Raw genomic sequence first — 22,350 nt, forward strand, 5'->3', positions numbered from 1 at the left:
GAGGACGCTCCTGAGACATTTTGGTACGTTCCCAAAATATTTGCTTCGTGATATATTCGGGGCATAATCTTCATAAAACATGCAAAGTCTGAAGACACTTGGAGGTTGTATGCTTGAGATAAAAGGGCTTCCTGTTCGATGACAATGCATCAAAATTTGCCAAAGACACTTTTTACAATAATTCTAAATTATAATAAGGTTACATCATGAAATTCTTAACCCTTGTCTCACACACTTTTAAGTGTGAGGGGATAAATCATTAAGAAGTTGTCAGTTATGAACTAAAAACTATTACTTCACAATTATTACAGTTGCACTGTAAGACCTGAACAATAATCCATAATCATTCAGCAGCTTCAGATTTGTTAGCTTATCAGAACTGTGTTATTTGTAATTTCTTTTTGTGATGGATGTGACTCACACTCGTAATAAAAAAAGGCAAATATTTTTTTAACATCAAGAAGTACAAGGGAACAAAAAAAATGGCATAAATAAAAAAACCTGTCCAAACCTGACAGGAGCTCAACTGTGTTATATTGGATAAACTGAACATTGTTTAGAGAGACCTCTCTCTAGTCCTATAAATGTGCAATGCATATTTCTTATACAGGGTATAAAATCTAAAGTTTTGAATCATCATGGAAGTACATTGACCACAGTGAGTAATATGGAGGCAGTTTGAAATAAATTGGACTTTGCATAGCATTAGCTGGATAAGCATGAAGTTGTTGAGGGAGTTGACTAAGAACCCAATAAGCGCTTTATAAGTCATCTGGAAAGACAAAGAACATACTGAAAGGATTGCAGAGCTGGATGGAAGTCACTCTGACTTTAAAGGGGAACTCCGGGGCATTTGAAGCGCATTTCCATTGCTAGAGGTTGTCAAATACTGATAGTAGGACACAGACAGGTGCAAATCTGCGCTCCCTGTGCGGAGATCGCGCTGTTTGCGCAGCCTGTCATGCGAGGCTAATACGTGGTGGCTAAGGGGCAAGTGCTAACCCTTCCACGTAAAACAACAACTTGCACACTGCAGAAACGTCACACCACTTTATAAACCATCCGACAATAAAGTCACAAGCCTTACCATCAAAACCATATGCATGGTTCTCACATTACTGGCATGGGGACGTTACAAAACAACTTTATAAACAGCATGTAACTCACCGGCTGGTTGTAGGCTCGCGCATGTGAAAGCCCAAAAGAGTCGATGGAGAATAATCCCATATACAAAACAATTATATTCTCTAGAAAAACTGCGTTCAAGTATTTAAAACATTACAACAATACATGCCCAGTAATATTGTTGTAATGTTTTAAATACTTGAACGCAGTTTTTCTAGAGAAGATAATTGCTTTGTATATGGGATTATCGTCCATTGACTCTTTTGGGCTTTCACATGCGCGAGCATACCAACTAACCGGTAAGTGACATGCTGTTTATAAAGTTGTTTTGTAACGTCCCCATGCCAGTAATGTGAGAACCATGCATATGGTTTTGATGGTAAGGCTTGTGACTTTATTGTCGGATGGTTTATAAAGTGGTGTGACGTTTCTGCAGTGTGCAAGTTGTTGTTTTACGTGGAAGGGTTAGCAGTTGCCCCTTAGCCACCACGTATTAGCCTCGCATGACAGGCTGCCCAAACAGCGCTATCTCCACACAGGGAGCGCCGATTTGCACCGGTCTGTGTCATACTATCAGTATTTGACAACCTCTAGCAATGGGATTGCGCTTCAAATGCCCCGGAGTTCCCCTTTAAGACATACCTCAGGACTGTTGACTGGCTTTACTCTCTGCTCCCTCTGCTGTCTGAAAATATTGTGACAACAGTTGTCATTCGTGGATGTTGTTCTGGATTTGATATGGCAAATGGTTGGTACCTATAATGAAACCTGAGACTGAATCATGAATCATAAGAGTCTTAGTTACCTCCCAAAACACGTATATATTTAGTATACATTATATTTGTATAATATAAATATATATGTACACCTGTAAATATATCATTAAATTTACACAAATGTATGTTGTGCCAGTTTGGAGAAAAATGTAATTCACAAAAACATCAAAATGCTGAAATATTAAGTTTTGTAAAACACAAAATAATCTAAATGTTATTAATATTTATCAAATGTAATACTTAACAAACTAATAGATTAAAATAGATAAAGGACAATGTGCTTGTGCAATGTCAAAAAGGACAAAAATATTTGAATTAGGCTATTGCTGTATGAAAAATACAAAACAAATACTTAATTAAAAAAATAATAAATAAATAAAATACATTGATATACAAAATAATAAGTATAGTATGTATTGAATTGATGTACATTTATGGAAAAATAAAGGCTTTATCGTACTGAAACAGATATTTTGCTTTTCCAACTTTCTTTCACGATAATAAGGCCAGTGACAACGCTAACAGAGTTGTGTCCAGCTGCCCTACAAGGTATATATATGAAGTCACCTTTAGACAGAGCTTGAACTGCAGTTTCTGTCAGATTAGACACAATCTACCTTCTACTGGTTGTCACAGTCAATAAATGCCCACACTGTTTTCTGGTGCCAAATATGCCTATATTTCAAAGTTATCACATTCTGCAATGTTCATGTAATGAATGATCTTTTCCACTTTTTAAAAATATATTATATTGCAGCCTTAACAATTGATTCAGTTTCTTTTATCAAGCTGAAATTCCCTGCTAATCTTTTGGTCCTGTTACAGTCCACCAACATGTGATATTTAATATTCAATATTTCATGCAGCTATATAGTTTTGAGCACTCTCACTCCCCAAAGCCTCATTTCTACATGTCACAATAGCAATGATGTTTTTTTAATCAGACACACAATGACAACAAAATTGCTACTAGGCTTGTATGTGGTAGTGGTGACAGTTAACCATCCTTCCCATTGCTTAACTGGCTCCCAAGCTCCATCTGGTGTTTAACATTAGAACTGAAAGCATAAAATGTGAAGATATTGATCTCATTGTTGGCAAATTGCTATGTTTAAAAAAGTAAAAGAGTATTTTTTTAAAAAGTAAGTTTAAAAAGTATAAAACCATAAACAGAACTTAATTAATTATTTGAATTGTAATAAATGTTGTGTGGTAACAATATTAATAACAGAGGGACTCCAGAGAAATACCAATTATTCTTCAATAAAATTGAGGGACTCGCTCATTTTGGCTGAATAATATAAATGATCATCCTTGTTAAGATTAGAACTTCAATATTCCATGGGATTGTTATTTTTATGGCCTTTATTTGGGAACTTTTAGATATTTTCATTTGACTAATATTTTGAATGTTAATCTATGAAATCTGACTTTAGATTTTTTTTAAATGTAGAAGTGACTACTGACAAGTTTACATATTGCATTCAAATTGGTTATTTACTGTCTTTAACCACACAGAATTATTGTATTTTTCTGATATGCTAATATAATATGCTTTGCATTTATCAAATACAAATATGTCACACATAATGAAATGTAGCGACTTGTCATCAGATCCCTTAACTTTTGTCACACATTGTTTAATTAGAAATAATAAAATTGGAATTGCATTCATCTATGCTCATTAACACATACATAAAACAAAGTGAACATGCTTCTGGAAATTTCATTCACATTTTTTTTTTTTAAAAACACTTAAATTTCGCATTTGCAGAAATATTTTGACCTTTTTCTGTGGCACAATAAATAGTGGTCTGATTTATCCCAGACAAAAGTACAGCTGCAGCGAAATGAATGGATCTATAAATAAAACTGTTTTAGCAGTCCAGCTATTTTTCAAAGGGTGACCTCGGCAACAGCAGTACACACAGACAGTGTCAGTTCTGAGCTGACTGGTTCACAGTTTTCCTCCCAAGGCCTCGGCACACTACTACGGATAAAGGCAAACACAATGATCACAAATTGGCTGCAACTGTGCCTCGCCTGCCACTGCTCTCTGAACCACAGCTCTACCCGTTTGTCTCTGTGTGGCCCTGTGATGGACTGGCGGCCTGCCCAGGGGGTACCCCGCCTCTCGCCCGATGACCGCTGGGATAGGCTCCAGCCCCCCCCGCGAACCGACCGACGGATTAAGCGGGTATAGAAAATGGATGGATGGATTAGGGATTTACAAAAACCCAATCTTTTTTAAGATTTTTATGACTTTTTTTGAGTTTTTGTTAAGATGGTATATACATTTTACACAATCTGTAAAATGTATATAGAAAGAGAATGCAATGATTTGCAAATCATATAAACCAATATTTTATTCACAGTAAAAAATAGAAAACATCAACTGTTGAACGTGGGACATTTCCATTTTTCATGAAAGACATTAGCTCGTCTTAAATTTCATCTTTTAACAACAGTCTGTAAATATCTGGGGACTGACGAGACCAGTCGCTGGATCTTTTCTTGATGCTTCAAATGTTTTCAGTGAGTGAAAGGTCTGGACTGCAGGTAGGCCAGCCCAGTACCAGGACTCCTCCCCCAGGAAGCCATCCTGTTGTAATAGATGCAGTATGTGGTTCAGCATAGTCTTGCTGAAATGTGCAAGGCCTTCACTGCAAAAAAAAAGTTGTTTGGTTGGGTGCATATGTTGCTCTAAAACCTGTACACCTTAGCTGAAGAAGCTAACACGCCATGTTGTTTAATCAGTGTGTTGTGCAGAGGGTGTACATCATTGTCAGTTTGTTCATTTTCTTTGTGTCACTGGCTCTGATGCTGCTGCCCCAACAGATGGCTGCAAAGCAGTTCGCACTCTCTCGCACAGATTTGTAGAAGACATCCAACATCTTGCTGCAAACACTGAAGGACATAATCTTCCTCAAGTAGACACTGCCCTGTACCTTCTTGTATCCAGTCTCAATTTTGCATGTTGGTGAACATAACAGACAAACTTCAGATCCTCTATACAACATAGTTATAAAACAACTTAGTGTGTTCAGGATTTTTCAGCTCCATTGCAACACAAAATGGGATATGAAGTCAAACATACCAGCAGCAATAGCATTTCAGTGATTATTGAGGTAGAGCTCAAAGCTCACATAGCAAAGCTTCTAAACTAGTTCAGAAAAATCTTGCAAAAATCTTTCATATAAAATACTCAAATGTAAATATATATATATTAGTGGTGGGCATAGATTAATTTTTTTAATCTAGATTAATCTCACTGAAATCTTGAAATTAATCTAGATTAATCTAGATTAAAATGGCTCATTCAGGGGTCCGACAATCCGCGGGGTTCGCGGAAACAGACGTGTAAACTTTAGTTCCTATCCAAACAATAGTCCTTTAATCCTGAGACTGTTGCAATTGCCGTGTCGAGTGCTTCAATACAATAGTGTAGTAACCCCACGCATACCTTTCTCACTGCAATTAAGTTTTATTTCGGATTTATTTCGGATTTTATTTCTTTTTCACAGCTGCCTCTGCTATTCCTGCTCTTCTCAGGTGTACCTAATGTAGTTTTACATTATTTGTAACGTGATGTATATCTTGTATAACAAATTGTAATTAACAACACGTTTATTCGTGTCCCTGCCCTCTCTTTCCTCATGTTCTTTTCCGCGGGGGTGCTGCACAGCCGCGGTGCCTTTAAGAATTTAACATTCTAAATGTGACGTCACGAGCTACCAAAGCTACCAAAGCAAATTCTCAAGCGAAGCTTCTCCAGGTGTACACGCAGCATTAGGGCAGACCAGCTTATTCACATGCATGGCTCCAGCAGTTTCTCTAGCTTCGCCAACTTCTCATATTCAGCACTTGTTGGGAGGGCCAGATGGTGCTGCTGTTGAGATAGCGTTGTGTGCAGTGCGTCTCTGTTGCGCCACACGCGCAGTATCCTCCCTGCGGCCACCATATTGGGAGCGCTGTCTGTTCCAACAGGGCAGATTTTGTCAACTATCCACAGATTAGCGACCTCCATAAACTGCCTAGCACAGGCTTCTGCAAAGTGGCGTTTTTCTGTTTTAATCACACCTAACGGCAGACAAAGTACATCAGCCCACACCCGAGCTAAAATATCAAGGTAAAAGTCATCACAGTTTGCTTAGGCTACCTATTTTGACCCTATATATTATAATATATATATATATATATATATATATATATATTTATATATTAGTGGTGGGCCGTTATCGGCGTTAACGTGCTGCGATAATTTGAGTCTTATCGGGCGATATAAAAAATATCGCCGTTAATCTATTCTCAAAGTTGGGTTGGGAACTGGGTCAAAATAGGTAGCCTAAGCAAACTGTGATGACTTTTACCTTGATATTTTAGCTCGGGTGTGGGCTGATGTACTTTGTCTGCCGTTAGGTGTGATTAAAACAGAAGAACGCCACTTTGCAGAAGCCTGTGCTAGGCAGTTTATGGAGGTCGCTAATCTGTGGGGGATAGTTGACAAAATCTGCTCTGTTGGAACAGACAGCGCTCCTAATATGGTGGCCGCAGGGAGGATACTGCGCGTGTGGCGCAACAGAGACGCACTGCACACAACGCTATCTCAACAGCAGCACCACCTGGCCCTCCCAACAAGTGCTGAATATGAGAAGTTGGCGAAGCTAGAGAAACTGCTGGAGCCATGCATGTGAATAAGCTGGTCTGCCCTAATGCTGCGTGTACACCCGGAGAAGCTTCGCTTGAGAATTTGCTTTGGTAGCTTTGGTAGCTCGTGACGTCACATTTAGAATGTTAAATTCTTAAAGGCACCGCGGCTGTGCAGCACCCCCGCGGAAAAGAACATGAGGAAAGAGAGGGCAGGAACACGAATAAACGTTTTGTTATTTACAATTTGTTATACAAGATATACATCACGTTACAAATAATGTAAAACTACATTAGGTACACCTGAGAAGAGCAGGAATAGCAGAGGCAGCTGTGAAAAAGAAACTAAATTCGAAATAAAATCCGAAATAAATCCGAAATAAAACTTAATTGCAGTGAGAAAGGTATGCGTGGGGTTACTACACTATTGTATTGAAGCACTCGACACGGCAATTGCAACAGTCTCAGGATTAAAGGACTATTGTTTGGATAGGAACTAAAGTTTACACGTCTGTTTCCGCGAACCCCGCGGATTGTCGGACCCCTGAATGAGCCATTTTAATCTAGATTAATCTAGATTAATTTCAAGATTTCAGTGAGATTAATCTAGATTAAAAAAATTAATCTATGCCCACCACTAATATATATATATATATACATATATATATGATCAACGCCGTTGCAACGTGCTGCCACTAACGTGCAGCAGATTCCAGAAAATATGGCCTCTTCTTTACATAATAAGTATTTCACTTGCAATTGTGGATGGCATAGTTAACTGTGTACACAAACAATGATTTCTGGAAGTGTTCCTGATCCCATGCAGAGATTTCCATGACAGAATAATACTTTTTTTTTATGCAGTTCTGCCTGAGGGCCTGAAGATCACAGGCATCAAATTTAGATGTTTAGCCGTGTCCCTTCTGCACAGAGATGTCTGTACATTCTCTGAATCTTTTGATGATATAATTGTTGACGACTGTAGATGATGGAATATTCAAAGTCTTCCTAATTTTACACTGAAGAACAATAATCTGAAATTACTCCACAATTTGTAAATGATGATTTTGCAGATTGCTGAAGCTTCTGAGAGACTCTACCTTTCTATGGTGCTCTTTTCATTCCCAATCGTGTTCTTGATTGCAACATGATCTGTCAGCTGTTTCCTTTTAGAAACTATTTGTTGCCCCCGCCCCTATTCTTTCAAGACATGTTGCTGTCATCAAATTCATGATGAGCTTATAAATTTCACGAAATAGTATATGTTTCACTTTCAACATTTGATATGTTTTCTAAGTTCCATTGTGAAAAAAAAAACTGGTTAATGAGATTTGCAAATCATTGCTTTCTGTTTCATTTACATTTTACACATTGTATAGATACTTTGTAATAATATTTATCATACAATATAATGTACAATGGACTGCTTGTAATGTGTATTCATGTGTGTATGAGACATCCATCCATCTTCTATACCCGCTTAATCCATCGGTCAGGTTGCAGGGAGGCTGGAGCCTATCCCAGCGGTCATTGGGCCAGAGGCGGGGTACACCCTGGACAGGTTGCCAGTCCATCACAGGGCCACAGAGCCACAAGACCATTTAAAAGAATCTGCCAAATATCATCTTAAGAAATAATAAATAACTCAAGGGCCTTTGTAAGGCCAGCATTATGGTAGTTTAGCCCCCTGAAGCCAGAGCTCTCCATAGTCCAAAAAGACTATAGCATATGTGTGTGTGTGTGTGTGTGTGTGTGTGTCTTTACAATCCATTTTCTATACCCGCTTAATCTAAGGGGGTCACGAGGGGGCTGGAGCCTATTCCAGCCGTCACTGGGCGAGAGGCAGGGTACACCCTGGACAGGTTGTTAGTCCATCACAGTGTCTGTACAAGATGTAACGGGAGTATTTAGGACTCAAAAGCAGCACTCTGGAAATCAGGAACAGTTGGTAATTACTTTTATTTTCATACCAGCGAAACAGGAACTTGAGCAGAGGAGGAAAATTGGCAAACAGTCCTTTAGCAGCCCGTAGTAAAGGGAAGGGGCTTATGGGAGACGAGGTAGGCGAGGTGTCCAGAGCCAGCCGATGATGCTGAAGAGCCGGGGCCAAGCAGAGGAGACGAAGCCAGGAGAACATACAGACGCTGAGGCAAAGCACATGGTCGGGGGCAGAAGGCAGGTAAGTTCACTGGGAGGCGGGCGAGGAGGGCAGGTCGGAGACAGGCAGACAAGAGATCAGGCATGAACGCTGGAAAGTCTTGCATGGATGCAGTAGAACAATCTGGCAAAAGTGAAAGTGCTGGAGAGGCTTATATGCAGGGCTGATGAGCTGGTGAGTGTAGTTGGGCTGATTAGGTTGGAGTGGCTGGCAGAGGGATAGGAGGGGAGACAGGAAGGATGAACTGAGACAGATATACATCTTAAACTAAAATCTGTACCTTTACTTTAAGTCCACTAGATGGTGGGATTGCACAAGTATCCTGAAGCCAAGTCAGCAGCATATTCTACACATTCTTCTGTTCGTTGTACCTTTATTAGTTGCCATTCATGCTGTTTTAGTCATAATTCATATCTATCAATCAATTTCCTAAACTCCTGTTGGGATTTTATTTTGTCATGCTCACGCACCAAGCTTTGGCACCATTATAGACACAAACGGGTGCAGTGACAAAGTCATCCTATGGGCTTTTTCATTTCCTATGTCCTTAGAAATCCAACTAGCTGCTGTTCTTTTCCGTTACAGACAATTTCATGTATGCTGTGTTGTTAAATGTTTTAATTTCTCATCTGTAACGAACAGACATAACAGCTTAATGTCAACATCGCTGTCCGAGATTATGTACAGCGTAACACTAGATGTGTTGGCTGGCTTCCTACTAATACGTGCTCACGAGATTGCACAGATATCATCAACGATCGATGATTGGCGGTTCGAATCAGAGTTTTCTTTTTCTTTTTGACCTAAAACTTTGCCTCTTCCCTGACAGTAATTAAGAGAGAGAGATTCTTATCCTGCTTTATGTCCATAACAACAAGGAGAACACATCCTGGGGTCCGTTTCACGTAGCAGGTTCAGCCAACTCTGAGTCTATTCCTGATCTCTGAGTTGATCTACTCTGAGATAGAAAACTCTGAGTTTTCGGTTCCAGAAACGCTGATTTGAGTGAGGTTAATCAACTCTGAGTAAGTTCACCTTGAGTTTAGCGCGTGCACCACAACTTTAAAAAGCCAGCATCAATGGAGCCCCGATTCGACGAGTCACCTTGGCAACGGGGAAGAGGAGGGGCTACGTTTTTCACCAACCTCGAATTGGATATCTTAATGCGCTCATACGGCGAGTTTCAATACGTTTTTAGAAATAAGTGCAACACCGCTGCAGCAGCAAAAGTGTAAGTTTAAATGTAGTCCTTTGCAATCACAATAATATTACAGGGAAACTGCTTGAATGGTAGCCCATTCATTTATTTCATTTAGGTGCAATCCCGCAGGGGAGAAGCGCTCTTGGCAGCAGTTTAAGATGAAATATAAAAACATTGTTCAAACAGGTGAGACCTCGGCATGGAGGTACCTCATTTTGATCATGTTTTACACTGTAAAATAAATATTAAGTGGCTATTTGACTGTGCAGTTATTTTATTCCCAACATAATGCTGTTTTCACACACATAAACTATGTCTTCTCATATATATCATCCATCCATTATCTATACACCGCTGAATCCGTCAGTCGGGTCGCGGGCGGGCTGGAGCCTATCCCAGCAGTCAATGGGCGAGAGGCGGGGTACACCCTGGACAGGCCGCCAGTCCATCACAGGGCCACATAGAGACAAACGAGACAAACAACCATACACACTCACAGTCACTCAGAAGGACAATTTAGAGTCATCATCTATATCATGTTCTGTTAAATAATTAAGCCTATTTAAACTAACACAGACTTCTACTGAGCCAACAGAAAGAAGGCAGATGCCCGTAAAACGGGGCCACCACCTCTAACGGGAGGGTAGTGGCTGAGGGAATCCACCCCCAAGACACGAGTGCCTTTATAAAATATAATAGGCCTATAGATGTCTTTTTTAAGCCTATTCATACAAATATTTATTTGTCTTTTATGTCTTTTTTTTATTTTGTCCCAACACATTCTGATGGTGCCGCTCAAAAAGATAATTGTCTGTAAATGCAAAAATCTATGCGCGGTCTGATAACCATCTCCGACGAATATTTAATTCTCTGCGCAATAATGCTGCACCTTCATCCACGGGATCGTTGTCAAAAGGACATGTTGGTGAAAAAAGTTGCCTCCTACTGTGCCTAAGGACTTCTAAAAGTCGCTCTGCTGATTGAATGAATGAGGAAATCAAATGGCGTGTGTGGCTGAAAGAGGGCGGAGACAGAAAGAAACTCAAGGTTTCTTGAATAAAACCTGGTCCCGACCAGGTTAGGTTCAGAGAGTCTGTTACTCCGGTAACTGACCGTGAGGTTAAGTTACCTCTCTTTGTGAAACAGGCTAGAGTTACCCCTCTTTCTCGGGGTTGAGTTACCTCCCTTTGTGAAACGGAAAACTCAGGGTTTCCCTCATTTCAGGGTTAACCTATTCAGAGTTTTCACTAAACCTGCTACGTGAAACGGACCTCTGATGGCTGGGAAAGTAGCAGCCAATCCATCCACAACAGGATCAGCCTATTTCACTAAATCAAGAGCAGCACACCATCAGCCCCTTCTCAAGTCCTTTCATCCTGTTCACAGTCAGGAAGCTGGAGCCTACCCTAGTTGACAAAACAAACACTGTTTTTATTTCTATTTCACTCATTTTATTCAGTGTTTTACTGCTTAATTTAGTTCATATTTATCTGCAGGCTTAGAAGTTGCTAATAATAATCATATTTTGTTCATCTTGTGCAGCTCTCTGGTCACTGTGGCTGTTTTTAATGCATCATAAAAATAAACCTTGACTTAACTTGTTATGACTCAGACTTAGTCAGCTGTCGTTAACTTTCTCTGAGTTTATTTGTTAATATCCTGATAATCTAACTCACTTTAAACCTTTCTGTAAAGCACTTTGCTGCTCTGTTAAGAGAACAGATGAACTGTTTCATAGATCTGCTGCAGCTAAATAGTTAAATGGTTTAATGAGATCAAATAGAAAATACTGATGATAAACATTAACTCAGAACTGGTGAAAAAATCTCTGTCCTTTACAGGTTGTCAACAGATTGAATGACTTCTTTATTTAAGCTGTTAAAGATCTGACAGTGACATTTTATGATATAACTAATATAAATTCCATAATTTCTGATGAATATGATATCAATTCCTTTAAGATTAAGAAAGGTAATGAAAGCCATCAATAAGTTAAATTCTACATTTTCTGCTCATGTTTCTGGTGAAACTTGTGATGTTGTTGCTGAAGAGCTAACCTATAATTCAGAAAAAGTATCAGCTTAGCTTTGTGATTAAAAACCATCTGCACCTGAATGTTAGAACGAAAGGTGATCTCACTGAGCAAGAAGCAGAGGAGAAATATTTAGATCAGCTACATTTTTAAAGTCATGTTAAAATGATCTCTAAAACAATAAAGGCTAACTTTACTGCTTTAAGATGATCAGAAACTATCTGACTGTCTGGCCTTGCTGTTATATCCTGATATTTCACATGTATCATATGCAGTGATGCCGGACTAGTCGGACTACTTTTTTCAGTTATGAGTAACTAACGCAACTACTATTTCAAAACTAGTAGTCAGATTGAAGTTACTTATCTAAAACATCGTGCGTTACTATTTCTGCATTTCGGGGGAACGTATACCCCATAGCGGCCGTCCTTTATTCTCCTGTAATGGCCACCGCCGGCCGGCATGTTATAGTGACCATACAAAAGCTAACATGTTATTTCTGAATGTTACTTACAAGCCCAATACATAGGCTTTGGAGTAAGCTGCAACATCTTGGAGAGGACTTATGTAAGCCTAATAGAGAGTGTCCTTACCTATAACATATCTGTTTGGTATGGCCACCTCACCCTACTGAACAAGAACAGGCTGTCCAGAGTGGTGAAAATGGCAGGAAAGATTATAGGACAACCCCAAAAACCACTGGACAATCTATACAGGACTGCAGTTGACAGGAAAACTATGAACATTTTAGATGATTCTACCCATCCTCTTCACTCTGAATTTGAACTGCTGCTCTCAGGGAGGCGCTACAGATCACTCATTGCAAGGAAAAACATCTACAAACACTCTTTTATACCAAATTCAATTTCCATGGTCAACAAGGAATGGAAAAGCTAGAGGTGTATAGGTCTGGAACTACTGCCTGACTTGTATATGATGTGTATGCTGGGAGGGGTGGTTGGAGGGGGGTGTGGATGCAACGATCTGTATATGTGTTTTTGTCTATTTGTGTTTTTATTCAGTGAGACCAAAGGCAATTTTCATGCTGACATGACAATAAAGTCTATTCTATTCTATTCTATATTTGACTTGTCAACATATATTCATGATTATAACCATACATTTGTATTGAAATAATTTGGGATAATTTCGTTTTCTTATGAGTTATATCAGTGACCGCAACGGAGGGAGCGGGGTTCGCCTGAAGTCACTCGTTGTTTTACATCTGCCTAGGCTACCCAGTAAAAGTTATCCGTCCCAGCTGAATGTTATTTACCAGCCCAATACATATATTTGGCTTTTGTCAACATATATTCACGATTATTATAACCATACATTTGTATTGAAATAATTTGGGATAATTTCGTTTTCTTATGAGTTATATCAGTGTCCGCAACGGGAGCGGGGTTCGCCTGAAGTCACTCGTTATTTTACATCTACCTACCCAGTAAAAGTGATCTGTCCCACTAAAATGTGAAACACCAGCGATATCATTTGTTACATTTTACTCACTTTCCCTAATCATTTTAAATAAATACACCAATCTAAACCACAGTTTTCATCAGTGCCTGTCACAGACGATAGTTGATAGGTTTAGCTATTCGTGCTAACTTTGTAACATGTATAGCCTACGTTTCAGGCAGTGCTATGGAGAGGGCTAGCTAGCTGTTTATCTTACCTGGTCGCAATTGATGACTCAAAGATGACTTGTTAACGTCTTTGTACTGTATTACATCTTCTAGTACCTATATACGATATCTGAATGAGTGTACGGGTGTTTATCTATATGTATACTTCGTCAGTTGTAGCTTTGGGTAATCCAGTAACAGCTGCAGTTGTATGCGACTAACATACAAACATTTCTGCAAAGCGACGGGTCTGACGATCAATCAGGTTTGTTTAAACTTTTATTGGTCAACGGGTGGATACAGCAAGATAAACGTGACATTGTTCGGTCAAAAACTTGATTGTCATACTGGCTTGGGTCCATAATTATCAGCAGGTTACGTGATATGACCGTCCATTTGTCCGCATCGCTGCGAGTGAATGACTGATCGTGCAAGTCAAAGTGTCTAACCTCTGTAGGCCTATCATATGCCGTGCTTTGCTAACTGAACAAATTCTTTGAAATGTTTCTCAAATTGCCCATTTCTTTCGGAATTCCCAGGGATCTGGAGCATTGTTGTAAAATTCTGTTGGGGTCTAGAGGGTTATATTTATTTATTCTTATTTTTTGGCTACACGTTTCTTACGAGGTTACGTCATCTCTGCTCCGCGGCGCCAAAGTCAGATCAAAGATTCTATTTCGTCAGATATGAACAATATGGAAGGAGAGAGGTTCGCCTTTAGCAGCTGGAAATACAGGCATTATTTTGATTTTATTTCGGCTAAGGATGACAACATTAAGGTCCGCTGTACACTCTGTGCTGGCGACAGAGTGCTGTCTACCTTCAAAAACACGTCAAATCTGAAAAAACATCTGGAGAAACAGCACAGCACAACGAAGCTAACAGAGCAAGTCCCGCCCGCTGCGAAAGACACAGGTGAAGGAGGTCCCAGACCTAGCAAACAAAGGAAGCTGGATTTCGGTGTAAAACCAGTAAGTGGGGCGGAGTTGAACAGGATGGTTGGGCATTATGTGGTTGCGGAAATGCTGCCTGTGAACACTGTTGACTCACCATCGTTTCGTGCCATTGTATCTAAGCTCCCTACCAGTAACGATACTGAGTTGCCTCACAGAACATGCTTTTCTAGTTACCTGGACAAAAAATATGAAACGATGGAGACAAATCTGAAGGCTGCGCTACATGATGTCGACTTTGTGTCAACAACAGCTGATATTTGGACAGCTAACAATAAAAGTTACATGGGGGTCACATTACACTGGCTTAGTAGAGACACGTTAGAACGCAAAAAGGCAGCTTTAGCATGCAGAAGAATACGAGGGAGACGCACATATGACGTCATTGGTCAAGAAATCGAAGACATCCACTCGGCGTATGGGATTGGGAACAAGGTAGTTGCAACAGTGACAGATAATGGCTCGAACTTTGTCAAGGCGTTTCGAGTTTACCAGGCTGTGTCTAGTGATGATGAGATGGAGGAAGAGCCAAACCCAGATGATGAGGTCACGTTTTTACCTATGGCAGAACTCTTGTCAGCTGAGCATGAGAGTGATGTCGAGGCCCAGATTGTGCTTCACACACAATCAACCTCATTTCCACAAACGATTTGGAAAAATATTTAACATCTACTGCAGACATTAAGGTTGTTTACAGGAGCAGCACAGCAAAATGCTCAGCTCTTTTGATAAAAGCAAGTAGGTCTACCAGCGCATCAGAGGCAGTGGAGGAAGTCAGTAAAAGCAAGCTCCTGGTACCAACCTCTACAAGGTGGAACTCATTTTTCGATGCTTTAAAGAGAGTTACAGAAATCCCCATGAATGAGCTGAATACTCTGTGCACCAAGCTGGGAGTAAAATGCTTCAAAGACAAAGAGTAGCGGTTCCTACACGCAGGGCCGGTTCTTCCTACAGGCCACCAAGGCGGCTGCCTAGGATGCCAAATTCGCAGGGGGGGCCACTTAAGCATTCATCTTTGTTTTAACAACATTGATTAACGAAACATTTTTTAAAAAGCATGGGCAATAAAACCCTCATTGAATTAAATGAACATGCCCCAACCCATATGTCGAATAAAAATGTAATATTATATTACATAAAATATGTGCATGGGTGTCGTCATGACGATGCAGTTGCAAGTCACAGCCACACTAGAACTAGATCACGGTAACGGTGGTAGAAGGTCAACTAGCGACATGAAAAGGACCAAACTGTCTGGTGCACAGGGGCGAAAACGAAAAAAAGATGAGGAGGAGAAGAAAGCCCAGTATAGAGGTATGTATTTCCATCTCAGACATTAGTTCTAAAGTTTAATCAAAATTGTGTTTTCTGTCACTGTTCATGGTTGACGTTTCATTGTAGAAGCTAGCTATCACTGCATAACGTTACTCCGCTAGCATTAGCTATTTCTAGAAAGCTTGTGGGCTATCGTTTAGCCTGCTAGCTTAATCCACAAGCTGTCTTTCACACGCAACAAAATCGTTTTTTTAAAGGAAACTAAAAACCTAGAGTTAGTCTTGTAAGCCAAACTACTTTAAGAAATAGCCTAGCTAGTTTAATTTTGTTTTATCATTTAACATTTGTCGAGCCTTCCAGCTAGGTAAACATTCAAAGTAATCAGAGAAATGAGTTAATTTGCTTGGAAATCTTATGGAAAAATGGCTTATGTAGAATCTGCTACGGTCATGTAAATAGTAGATACATGTGAATACACAATTGTAATAAATGTGATTGTGTTGGTGAGTGGTGTGTTATGCTCATATTATTTTATATTTTAAAATGTCTAGGTGCACTCCAGAGATTTTTGCATCACTCCAATCATCTCCCAGGTTCACCTCTCTCTGAATCTTGTAAGTTTATTTATTATAGTTTTTGGTAGTAATAGCATTCGTTTTAGTAGTAGTGGGCTATACATAATAAAGCTATAATCATCTGTTATAGGAGTATGTTAATACAGTCAAAATATGAACTCACACTTCCAGTCATTGTAAAACTATGACTTTCAACCTCATTCTCAATCATTACATTCATTTCATTGAACTCCACAGATCTGGTTATACTCTGTGCTTGAATACAGCTGCAGGGGAAGGGACATCTAGCATCACACCTAGCACACCTAGTACAGGAACCAATGAAACACAGACCAGGGACACAGAGCCTGCAGCAGGTAAGTCTGTTTAATAATCTGTATTTTACTTTACACTTAAAAGCAAATTACACCTAATTTATTTACACCTAATGCCAATTTCAAATGCTTTAATCATTTTTCACTACATTAAACACCACTGATCTTACATATAAAAAATATGATTTAGATGTATTAACTGCTTGTTGTATTATGACAAGATCAGTGATAACTCTCAACATATGAACAAGAGAGAAACTCTGTTTCTATTTAAAGATTAACATCAATTGTATGTATTTGTCTCCAGGTCAAGGAGCAGCAGACACAACCGGCCCTGCTTCCACACTACAGCCTGCAGACACCCTATCCCCCACAAGAAGTTCTGATATCCAGGAGTCCATCAGGGGACAACCTATTGATCCTGCTGACTGGCCAACAATGTCTGACACGGTGAGGACTGACTTATTCCGTAGAGGACCAAATCAAACCAGTCCAGATTTTACTTTTCCCAAACGAGAGGATGGACGAAGTTGCCATCACCACTATTTCTACCAAAAGTTAGTGAATGGAGAAAACGTTAGGAGAAGCTGGTTAGTGTACTCAAAGGACAAAAATAGTCTTTACTGTTTCTGCTGCAAGCTCTTCTCAATGAAAAGCTTTAACCTGATCAGCAGTGGACTTAATGACTGGAAAAATTGCGGTGAACACCTTAAAAGTCATGAGAGTAGTCCAGAACATTCACAGCACTATTGTCATAAGACACACTTTTCTGTGGGTCTTGGAAAATTGATGACTATTGTTAAAATGCCCAATAAACATTTTAACAATAGTCAGTCTTAACAACAGCAATTAATTCATTTAGCCTCGTTTGCCTTTTGCTGAATGAAAAGAATCTCGTTTTTATTAAGTAATCTTGCCATCGAAAAATAGCAAGGATGTCTGGGTAATATTGTTGCCAAAGATTCTAAAGCCCACCCACACACGTTGCGATTGTCCCATTCTGCTGTGTTGTGTTCCATTGCGTTGCGTGTTGATTAAGCGATAAGTAGGCAATCCCATGCCCTTCAAACACAAAAGTGGCTGCAGGAAGCAGAACGAACGCAAAGAGCAAGATGGAAGGGTGACTAAACTGCCCAAATTAACTTGTGGCGAAGAGTGTTCAGAGGACACTACGACTCTGGCCCCCATCCCAACAGCAATGAGTGGGAAACTCAGCCACCACAGTAGGCTAATCACGTAACTTTTACCGTCTGGTATAGCCTAATTAAGTGACATGGCATTTAAACGTCATAAAATACACGTATAGGCGTATAGGCTAAGGCAGCATCTAGGTTGATATTGTAAACTATTTGCAGGATGTAGTCGGAAAATAGCTAAAGCTAGATAGGCTAAACGTTAAGCTTAGCATATCTAACGAAAATAGACCCCCTGAAGAAGTTGTATTAAAGCTGCCGTCGGCAACTTTTTTTTAGTCATATTAGCTTGAACTGTCATGGGATTCTGGAAGTAGAATATTAAATAGGCTGTTTAGGAAAAATCCCGAATTCTGTAGCTCCCTCTAAAGCCTGTAATCGTGCTTGCAAAAATCGAGCGCTCCCGGCTGTTTTTAACCAATCACGTTTATATTTATCCATTATCTGAGCAGAACATAGTATTTGCTTCCCATGTTTGGATGTGTTTTGCAGTTTTCAATCAGTTTTCGCTTGTCAAAAACTGATTGAAGGCCAAATACAGTTACTCAAAGGTGATTTCTGCTTAAATATGACTCGATCTCATTCATAAGCTTCCTAATATAAACACTAGAGCTCACAAAACAGCTTGGAATTCTTTTAAAGGACCATTACAACACAAAATAGGCATTTTCACCTGCCAAAAATTGATTGCAGCCTCACATTACACCTCACACTAGCCCTTTACACAGTTTACAAGTAGTGAAAAGTAAAAAGATAAGATATATTCTTCAAAATATTACTGATGAATGATGTGAAGTGATTTTGAGGCAGAACACCCCTTTCAGTCCAACATCAGGAGCTTGAAACAATTTTTGGCAAGTGTAAAAATGCTATTTATGCATTGCATTGGCCCCTTTAAGGCTTGCAGGCTGCACATGTATACCGTGTGCACACAGCACACATTAACAGACCCTCTTAATTGACAGTGCATGCATTGGATGCTAGACACACTTGAGTGAGACAGCTTTCATCATGGATCCCCGTCTCTTTGACCAAATTCAATTCAATTCAAATTCAAATTTAAAAAATACTTTATTTAACCCAGAGGGAAATTAAATGTTGATGTAACTCAATTAAATCAAGGAGTTATTATAGATGCTGATGGCTGTGGGCAGGAATGATTTCCTGTAGCGGTCCATTTTGCATCCAAACTGAAGAAGCCTTTGACTGAAGAGACTCTGTTTTCTGATAACAGTCTCATGGAGAGGATGTTCAGGGTTGTCCATAATTCTCTTGATTTTATGCAAAATCCTTCTTTGCATTATTGTCTCCAGAGGTTCCACAGCCGTCCCCAGAACAGAACCAGCCTTCTATATCAGGTTGTTGAGTCTTTTTAGGTCCCTGGTTCTGATGCTGCTGCCCCAACAGATGACGCAAGAGGAAATGACGCTCTCAACAACAGACTTGTAGAATATCTGCAACATCTTGTTGCAAACCTTGAAGGACCTTAGCTTCCTCAAGAAGTACAGTCTGCTCTGTCCTTTCTTGTAGATTGCTTCACTGTTGTGTCTCCAGTCCAGTCTGTTGTCCACATGAACACCAAGGTATTTATATTCCTCAACCACCTCCACTTCTTCTCCCATAATGGAAACAGGGTTTGATCTGACCCTGTTTCTCCTGAAATCTACAATCATCTCCTTTGTTTTGTTAACATTCAAGATGAGATGATTGTTCCCACACCATGCCACAAAGCGGTCCACCAGCTCTCTGTACTCAGCTTCTTGTCCATCTCTGATACACCCGACAACTGCAGAGTCATCTGAATATTTCTGTAGATGACAGGAGTCTGACTTGTACTGGAAGTCTGAAGTGTACAGAGTGAAAAGGAATGGTGAGAGTACAGTCCCCTGTGGTGCTCCTGTGCTGCTGATCACCTGGTTAGACACACAATTCTTTAGTCTGACAAACTGTGGTCTGTTTGTCAGGTAGTCATTAATCCAGGTGATTGTTGAGGCCTCCACCTGAGTCTTCTGGAGTTTCAGACTAAGCAGATCAGGCTGAATTGTGTTAAATGGACTGGAGAAATCAAAGAACATGATCCTCACAGTGCTGCCTGCTTTGTCCAGATGACAGTGGGTTTGTTGAAGCAGGTGTATGATAGCGTCTTCAACTCCCACTCCATGGCGATAAGCAAACTGCAGGGGGTCCTGATATGTGCTGGTTTGCTTACACAGGTGGGTCAACAGGAGTCTCTCCAGGACCTTCATGATGTGGGATGTCAGGGCAACAGGTCTGTAGTCATTGATGACTGAAGGATTAGTTTTCTTTGGTACCGGAACCAGACAGGATGTCTTCCACAACAGTGGTACCTTGTCTTGGGTCAAGCTAAGGTTGAAAAGGTGTTGCAGAATCCCACAGAGCTGCTCTGCACAGGCCTTCAGGACTCGGGGGCTGACACCATCTGGACCTGCAGCCTTGTTCCGGTTCAGTCTCTCCAACTGCCTCTTCACCGGAGTTCTAGAAACAGAAAAGTGGGAGGGGGAGGCAAAGGGGACAGCAGCATCTCCTGATTGGGTTGAAGACAAACTAGTGGAAGCAGAAGAATCCATGACTGAGGTGGAGGTGGAGATGTTACAGGAAAGCTGTGGGTCAGAGGAGGGTGGGATGTCTCTTTGGCTGGGAACAGGAGGGGAGGATGGTGAGCTTGTTCCTGAACTGAACCTGTTGAAGAATGTGTTCAGCTCATTTGCTCTGTCCAGACTTCCATCCATCCGATCCTCCCTCTGCTTGAGGCCTGTGATCTTCTTCATTCCTGACCACACATCTCTGATATTGTTCCTCTGCAGTTTACTCTCAAGCTTCTTTCTATACACCTCCTTGCTCTCTCTGATCTTGACTTTGAGCTGCTTCTGTATACTCCTCAGTAACTCCCTGTCTCGCTCCCTAAAGGCTCTTTTTTTCTTGTTCAATAGTTCCTTTAGCTCACTGGTGATCCAGGGTTTGTTATTAGGGAAGCATCTCACTGTTTTGGTGGGGATGGTGTTGTCCACACAGAAGTTTATATAGTCAGTCACACACTCACCACTTGATTCGCCACTATAGCGCTTGGGTGGTTGTCGAACTCTTGGCATTGTTATGGGTTCTAAGTCCAAAGAATTCACAACTGTAGATGCCCTCTCAAAAAGGTGTTGGAAGGCCTCATCACTCCTTTTGCCATTGAGAGTAGAGAGTAGTCTTTCTTAATAGATGGAACTATCCCACCAGGATTTTCTACAGTCCAGCAATGTAATTTTCATCGAAAGACAAAGGCTTTTAAAGTGCAAGGTGAGATGGGTCCTCGAGCTGAATTGATAGACCTAACCTGATTATACATGTGGGGTGTCCGAGGGGCTTAAAAATTATATTAATCTTTCATTTTTGTAAGAAATGCCTGAATTTGTGTTGTTGGTTATACAGATATTTTTTTTTGTATAAATGAGTTTTCTATGCAAACAAAATATATCATGTATATTAAGTATAATAAGTATAAGTAAGTAAATTATATTAATTAAGTATATAATACATATAAATGTATAGCATTATTATGTGAAACTAACCATGGCACTGGCATTAACTCATGTGGCAAGCTAACATAATTAAGTATATTTAAACTATTCCATCTCATTAGGCTGTTAATTTAATGCACTTAATAAATGAAATATAGTTTAAGGTAAAACATTTTGGATGCTGCAGCTCTTTGGGCTCTATTTTGATGGTCTAAAAATTAACGGCTAAAGTTTCAATTTGGCATTTGTAATTCTCGCTCTGAGCCACTGTGCGTGTTGACTTTGTCAAAACATGGTCAGTTTGACATAGGCTACTTCTTATGTGAGATATGATTGAAATATTAAATAGCTTTCATAGTAAATACACATTAGAGCCTGGCTCGGGCCGGATTTTTCTGTCCGAGCCCGGCCCTCAACCGACAGAAAAGTTCTCAAATCCGACCCGAGCCCGAGATTAATTAAAATATTTGTGTCCGAGCCCGCCGGAAGCCCGAGACCAGTGACCAACGCAAAACGGCGCACCCTAATCAGTAAATACACATTGGTGACAGCGCACCATTATCCACCATAATCCATTATAGCTTAAAGCGTTTCCACACAGTGGATTTCCCCCTCTCATTTTCCACGACTTTCAGTTCTCCAGAAGCTATTTCTCTTTTAATGTCCTTCATAGCGCTTCCAGCCAACTGAGCTCGGCTGCACTGATCGCACGTGTTTAATGTAAAGTTGTTCGAATGTTCGATATGCGTGCGTGCGCACCGAGCATGCACAGACCACAGATGCATGCTGCACGGCATGAGGCACGAATAGCCTACCAACATTTTCATTTATGCATATTCAATTATTTATGTTTATCACAAAAACTGACGTTTGCAATGAACTGAAACCTGTCCTCTGGCTGTTTATAATTTTCACGATGTCTGCTTGCTTTCGAGCCCGACCCGAGTCC

The sequence above is a fragment of the Odontesthes bonariensis genome, chromosome 21, assembly GCF_027942865.1.
Source record: "Odontesthes bonariensis isolate fOdoBon6 chromosome 21, fOdoBon6.hap1, whole genome shotgun sequence".
NCBI classification, from domain to species: domain Eukaryota; kingdom Metazoa; phylum Chordata; class Actinopteri; order Atheriniformes; family Atherinopsidae; genus Odontesthes; species Odontesthes bonariensis.